This window comes from Capra hircus, unplaced genomic scaffold (genome assembly GCF_001704415.2).
Source record: "Capra hircus breed San Clemente unplaced genomic scaffold, ASM170441v1, whole genome shotgun sequence".
NCBI lineage: Eukaryota > Metazoa > Chordata > Mammalia > Artiodactyla > Bovidae > Capra > Capra hircus.
This window is the reverse complement of record NW_017215004.1, coordinates 1-8,045: the sequence shown is the minus strand read 5'-3', so window position 1 is coordinate 8,045 and position 8,045 is coordinate 1. Positions and strand designations below refer to the sequence as shown.

The 8,045-nt window shown below is 39.5% G+C and overlaps 1 pseudogene; it reads right to left on the bottom strand.

Moving 5' to 3' along the window:
* Positions 1-2,349: 2,349 nt before the first annotated feature.
* Positions 2,350-3,952, bottom strand: LOC108635389 (annotated as a pseudogene).
* Between the last annotated feature and the right edge of the window lie 4,093 nt (positions 3,953-8,045).

The following is an 8,045-nucleotide window of genomic DNA, read 5'->3' as shown; positions in this document are numbered from 1 at the left end:
ACAGCACTTGCAGTCTTTGGATCGGGAAGAAATGGAATTTGATGGAGGAAAACCAAGGCCAGTGTTGTCAAAGGGAGAACATTAGTGGGGAATATAGTAGAGTAGAAGGACAGAGAATGGAAGAGAGGAAGCAGTCAGGGACCATATTGCTGGAATCTTTTAATCTGGCAATAAATACAACTTGTACTCCTTAGGAGCATACTTCACAGCGACTAACAGTAACAGTGTTGATAATACTAAGCAACAATAAAAACACATAATGAAAACATTTCGTGTTTTTTACTATAGAAAATCGAAGAAAGGAGATAAGAATACAATAGTCTGCATATTTATTTATGCAGAGAGATTTCACCTGAGACCAGAACACACACACACTCTTTATACAACTAAAAGTGGTTTAAGCCGACACTCAGCAAAGAGCTTTGGCCCAAGTAAACTAACTGGAAAGGCCTAGTAAAATATTCAAAGTGCAAATAAATCAATCAAGCTTTGAGGAAATAAATACAATTTATTTGAATTTGAATTTACACTCAGGAAATTACCTAAAATGGAGACAATAGATTCACTACAGCTTCATCATCTGTAGTCCTTCCTCTTCAGTTCTGAGAGCGATGCTAACCCCTTGGTGATTAGCACCTTCCAGCATTTCGTGAAAGCTTAGAGGACTTAAATAAATGAGGAGGGGGGAGAGTGGGAGAGACAAAGAGGAGGAGAAAGGAAGAGGAAACGGAGAGTTTTCTCCTGGCAAGGTCTACAGACAGGATCCCAGCTTCCTTGAATGGTGCACAGAGATTGCTAGGTATCTGTGCCAGAAGTGGAAAAGGGTAATGTTTAACTCCAGGAGGAGACGCAACTCCAAGAACCTACAGAGGCAGCCAAGTGTGCTGATGTTCAGGAACCAATACTTAAGAGGGAACCCCACAGGTCTGTGAAACAGCCCTTGGAGACCGCAAGAAAAAAGGTTTCCACAAGCATAATCACAGATTAGTTGGTAAGATAGATTAGAGGAAGGAAAACTCTATGACCTGAAAATTACTGAAATACATGAGACAATTCTTGCACATCAGACTGTGTCAAGAAAGACTGAAACTCAATTAGTTTGATACAATGGGAAATTACACACGCAGAGAATTAGCTGTTAACTGTACTACATTTGTGTCCAAGGCAAGATAAGATACAAAACTGAAATTTCACGTGTTCAACTAGGGTAAGACACATGTAACTGGAAAAGGTAAGGACGAGTTCTAAAAAGGGTTTAATCACCCTGGACTATTTTTATCCACTCTATTTACTATTCTTGGACAACTCCATTGTAGCTTAAGGGTAAGAGACCTCAGTTGAGCCCAATTCAAAAGCTGAACAGATTCCCTATGTTTGATCCTTTTCAGTTAAAACTATGGGTCCAGCACAAATCAAAGTGCACGTCAAGGCTCTTTTTCCTTTGGGAAGTTTAATTTGCTGTTACTGTGTCTGACACAGATATGCCTACCTCATTGTGACTACAGGCCAGCCAAATGGCAAAGGGGACGGAATGAATCAAATTCCCCTTTTGATCACTCAACAGGAGGTCCACAGGCACCAGGACTCATTCTATTAACTATCTCTGCTTCTCCAACTGCAGTCAATGATACACAGGGCCTGCTTGATGCTTGCAAGCCTCTCTCACCAAAACACAGGCATTTTAACGGCTGGCTTCCTTGAGATGTCCCTGGGCTAGGTAAAAGCACTCTGAGATAGTGTTCCTTCTACCTTGGCTCTATGCCTGGAGTGAATGTATGCCTCTTCCTCAGCTGGGACAAGAAGCCACAGCTCTTCACTGATTAAATCCCGTGTCTGGTCCAAACTCACATCAGAGCTTCTCCATCAACTTCTCCACTGCACGCTTTCAGAGCCAGGTTATCTTAGATCAGCCCAAGAGGCACTTCAGAGAGTGACATTCACATCTGGCTATATAGCTGATACTGAGATCTTCAAGGCATGAAAACAGTTGAAAATTATGTTGCTAAAACACTCTACAGATTATGTATAGCAGAGCTTTCAAACTTACAAGTAACATCAAATACAAAATAGGTTGTTACTTTTCCTACATGCACACATTGTTTTTACATGTTAAGACAATTATATGAAAGACAGATAGATTTTTAAATAGCATCTCATATGCAGATCAAACAAAATTGTACTTCCTGTATTTAAAACAAAATCACATAAATTATCCATCGCTTCCCTATATTTGATATTACTGAATAATGCTATAATTCGATCTTTTTGTTTGTAATGGGTTTTTAACTTTGACTGAAATACTTGCTTCAGACTTACTGAAAGCAGAATTAACTTTTGTTTTCTTTTTTTTGACCTCCTACTTTTAGATTTGGGGGGTGATGATTCAAAATCAGATGTGTTCACAGTAATGGATGCTATTTCCACCAATCCTGCTTGAAGGGGTTCCAGTGATACCTGAATAACAACTTTTGTTTCAGGAGACAATCCTTCTAGCTGCTTAGGCTTCTTAAACATTTGATGACACCGGGTCTTGTGTTCCCTTTTCTCTTTGAAAGTTAAAAACTGTAGCCGACATTTGGAACACTGGTGAAAACTCTTTTCCCAGTGCCCTCTATGATGACGTCTGTATGCTGTTGCAGTCTTAAAAATTTTGAGACAAAACGGGCAAAGTAAATTCTTAGTGTTACCATGGCATGCTCGGAAATGTGCATCCACATCTGCAAAAAATGATGATCTGTAACTGCAAACCTGGCATACATAGGGCATTTCACCAGGCTTATGATTGTCTTTCATGTGCTCTAAGAGAACCTGATCTGTCTCAAAGGACAACTCACAGATTTGACAGACTGCGGAGGGCCCCTGGGGAGTGTGGACACTTTCAATGTGACACTGCAGCTGGAAGGGAGTAGGAAACTGGCGGAGGCAGTGCTGGCAGGTGGTGTGGTTTTTCCAGCTGTCACCTCTCTGCCTCTCAAGTTCCAAATGGTGCTTCATGTGATTCATAAACTTGACATTTTTTAGAACTTTCAAGCAGCTGAGGCATTTAAACGCTGTGTGGGTCTTCGGTTCTGGCTGCCCAACTCCTATATGCTCTCCATAGTAGAAGTCACGAAGTAACACAATCAGATTTCCTTCTGTGGGATCAACAATCTTGTCTGGACTTGCTAAACTTGGAAAATCAGTTTTTGTCAGTCCATTTTCCCCTAAAGGTCTTACAGGCTTGCAATGAACACTGTCCTTTGGAAAAGGTGTCGGACAAGGTTCTCCATTCTGAGCGTGGCTTAGTGAGTTATGGACACGGTCTGGTGTGCTTTGCTGAGTGGGCACTGTATGAAAAATACCTGAAGGGGAAAAACCTAAAGAATGTTCCCCTATAATGCCATCACTGAGCTTAGGCCTTCTGGGATTTCTGCTATTTGTTTCACAAGTGGAACGTCGCTTTGATACATGAGGACTTTTATTCATATCTCCTGCAGAAACTGCTCTTTCTACTGGATGCTGACATGAACTTGTGAAGGTAATCAAAGAAGAACATAACTCCTTTGAAAAGCAATTAGGCACTATCTGTGGTGAAATATTTTTCAAATCAGCTTGAGACGGAGTTCAATAATAATAGGACTATCTGTTGATCTTGATTCGGAGTCAGAAACTGGCAAGACAGTCTTCGCTTCTGAGTAGGAGTCACATGACTAACGGGCTGTATTTGTGAGCGTTACCTTTCCTGAAGTGACCATACCTTTTTCTCCTTGAACAAGAACCTGGGGTATCTCTGTTCAGTATGTTTGAAATGACTGGTTTTGAAGCTGAGGTCATCCAACAAAGATCACGTCAGCATCTTCATTTACATCTTCCACTCCAACCAAGATCAGTTCATCATCATCATCATCACCTACTTGTTTGGTTTCTCCTCCCTTTTCCGTACTTCTGGCTCTTGTTCTTCTTCACGTAACATACACGGTCGTTCCAATATTTTAATACTTTTTTATTCTTAGAGGGTGCGGCCACAAGTCCCAGTGCTTCCTTTATACAAACTGCCACCTAAGGATAAACATACTACATATTAGTTAAGTACACAAAAATGGGCTATTTGACTATCTCCAGAGGCCCTTATCTTACAGACAAAGACCTGAGTGTCAACGAGACACAATGACAGCTGAAAAACCTATGACTACAAGTCTACATGGCTCTAGAATCATAGCTTTGTCCCACGTTCATTTTAATCTCTTCTAGTTAAAAAAATAATGACAAAAAACCCAACACTACTGATCATTAGGTGACATCACATGTAAAGGATGAGTATTTTTACAAAAGCACTGTTGTACAGCTTTTAGAAACATGGACTTTGGAGTCAAAGAAGATTAAGTTGGAATTCTAAGTTAACCACACACCAGTTGCATCTTCTTGGGCAAATTTATAACTTTTAAATGTGCTTCTGTATCTTAAAGACAAACATGCTTATTTCTTAGACTTAAGGTTAACGGCTCTTTTTAACAGGCATCAGCTATTCAATGGCATCTTGTTTTGGAGTAAAATTGAAAGAAAATGTATCTTCAATGCACATTACAACTGATTCACAAATTCTAATTTCATAAATGTTAACAAAGAAAATAGGTAGCAAAGTCAAAGTATAATCTATCTATACCTACTTAACAAACAGCATAATTCAATGTGAAGCACTTAACACTTGCCTAGGAAATTGAGAATGAGCTCTCTTGATAATCTCATCCCAATTTCACACTGATATATCCTAAATTTCTCCCTCTAATCCTGGCTAAACTGAAATCCCACAATGCTTCATCCTTTACGCCACAGGTCTCTTCCCCACATAGCAGGCAAATTGATGCCAGTATTTCTCTCATACCAGTAGCAGACAGAGACATCACACACACACACACACACACACACACCACACCACACACCGATATCCCTTATGAATACAGGTGAAAAGAGTCCTCAACAAAATACTGGCAAACAATATCCAACAACATATAAAAAGATTGTATACCATGATCACATGGGATTTATGGAGGTATGCAAAGTTGGTTCATTATATGAAAGTCAATCAACAATTATGCCATTTTAAAACAATAAAACAAATAACACATCTGCCTGAAGAAAAAGCATTTCCTGAATCTAGCACCTTTTCATAACTGGGGTGAAAAGAACACTTCATAATTAAGAACAGAAGAGAACTTTCTCAATCAAAGGGCACCTGTAAAAGACCCACAGCTAACATCATACTTAATAATGAAAAACTGAAAGCTTTCCCTCTAAGACTGGGAACAACACAAGGAAGTCTATTACACACTTTGGCTCAACATTATACTGGCAGTTCTATAACCAGAGCAATCAGGTAACAAAATAGAATTGCTGCTGTTGTTTAGGAAAAAAAAAAAAACAGCTTCAGAATGGAAAAGGAAAAAGTCATAGTCCATGGAGATAACATACTTTTGTATATACAAAATCTTGAAGAAAACACAAGTATTAGAATTAATATAAAGCTTGCAGAAGAGAAGACAAATACTTTAAAAGTCAACCACATTTTATACAGTAGCAACAAATGGTGGTAAGTAAATACTTGAATCTACACTAGCATTAAAAAGAATACTTAGGAAGTCAGAAAGAGAAAGACAACAGATTCTTTTTAATGGCTGAGTAATACTCCATTGTGTATATGTACCACAGCTTTCTTATCCAGTTATCTGTTGATGGACATCTAGGTTGCTTCCATGTCCTGGCTATTATAAACAGTGCTGTGATGAACACTGGGGTACATGTGTCTCTTTCAATTCTGGATTCCTCAGTGTGTATGCCCAGCAGTGGGATTGCTGGGTCGTATGGCAGTGCTATTTGCAATTTTTAAGGAATCTCCACACTGTTCTCCATAGTGGCTGTACTACATTGCATTCCCACAACAGTGTAAGAGGGTTCCCTTTCCGCCACACCCTCTCCAGCATTTATTGCTTGCAGACGTTATATAATCAATTCTAATGAGATGGATGAAACTGGAGCCAATTATACACAGTGAAGTAAGCCAGAAAGAAAAATACCAATACAGTATACTAACACATATATATGGAATTTAGAAAGATGGTAATGATAACCCTGTATGCAAGACAGCAGATGAGACACAGATGTACAGAACGGATTTTTGGACTCTGAGGGAGAGGGAGAGGGTGGGATAATTTGGGATGATGGCACTGAAACATGTACCCTATCATGTAAGATAGTCGCCAGTCTATGTTCGATGCAGGATACAGGATGCTTGGGGTTGGTGCACAGGGATGATCCAGAGAGATGATATGGGGTGAGAGGTGGCGGGGGGTCAGGATTGGGAACTCATGTACACCCATGGAGGATTCATGTCAAAGTACGGCAAAACCAATATAGTGCTGTAAATAAAATTAAGTAAAAATAAAAATTAAAAAAAGAGAAAGACAAATATCGTATGGTATCACTTACATGGACTCTAAAATATGACACAAATGAACTTATCTATTACACAGAAACAGACTCACAGACACAGAGAGCAGACTATGTGATTACCAAGAGGGGAAAGGTGGGGCAGGCATTGATGGGAGCTGGTGATTAGCAGATGTGAACTATAATATATACAATAGACAAACAAGATCGTACTGTCTAGCACAAGGAACTATATTCATAATTTGTGATAATAATGGAAAAGGATATGAAAAAAATTGTGTGTGCATATGTGTGTGTTTACATATGAAGGAAAGGAAAGGACAACTGTTGGCAAGCATGTACAGAAACTGGATCCTTGTGTGTTATGGATAGATTTTAAAATGGTACAACTGCTACAGAAAACACTTTAAAGGCTCCTCGAAAAATTGAAAAAAAGAGCTGACACATGATTCAGCAATTCCACTTCAGGATACAAATTCAAAAGAACTTAACATGGGGTCTTGAGATATCTGCACAGCCGTGCACACACAGCAGCACGAAGCACAACAAGAGGTGGAAGCATCTAACTGTCCATCAAATGTGATATATACCTACAATGAAACATTATTTAGCCATATAAAGAAAAATTCTGTCACATGCTACAACATGCATGATCATGTCAGACATCAAGCCACATGAAATGAGCCAGTCACAGAAAAACAAAATACTGTTTAAGTTTCTACTTGTATGAAATAGCTTACATAGTCAAGCAATAGTGAGGAAACAAAAAGGAACGATCGAGTCAATGGTCTAGGGAAACAGGGAAGAAAAGAGGAGTTGTTGTTTAATGGGACAGGTGATGGCACAGAGTTTCAATTTTGCAAGATGTAAAGGTGTCGAGATCTGTTTCATAACAATGTGATAAGGAATTCCCTGGCAGTTCAAGGGTAGGACTCCACAGTTTCTATCAGGGGCCTGGTATGATCCTCAACCAGGGAACTGTCATTCAAGCTGCACAGCACAGCTAAAACAATGACAACAACAACAAAACAACACTGTCACTATGTGTGTGTATATGTGTTAGCCACTCAGTTGTGCCCAACTTTGCATCCAATGGACTAAAGCTCACAAGGTGCCTCCATCGGATTTGGAGTGGGTTGCCATTTCTTTCTCCAAAAGGCTGATGAAAGTGTGTGAAATACTTGGCATGCAAATATGGTTAAAATGGTAAAAATTTAAGTTAGATGTTTCTACAACAATTAACAAAAGAAAAGCATTTAACAACCAGCAAAAGAATTTGAATAGACATTTCCGACTCTTTGCAACCCCATGGACTGTAGCCTATCAGGCTCCTCCGTTCATGGGATTTTCCAGGCAAGAGTGCTGGAGTGGATTACCATTTCCTTCTCAAGGCGATCTTCCCGACTCAGGAATTGATCCCAGGTCTCCTACATTGCAGGCAGACACTTTCCCTTCTGAGGCCACCAGGGAAGCCCCTAGCAAAATAAATCAGTCTCACTGAGATACTACTTCACACCCATACTCACAAACCAAATCAAATAAAATAAACAAGTGCTGCAGAGGATGTGAAGAAAAGGAATCTTCAGATATTGTTGAGGTAATTGCTGTAAAATGGTACAACC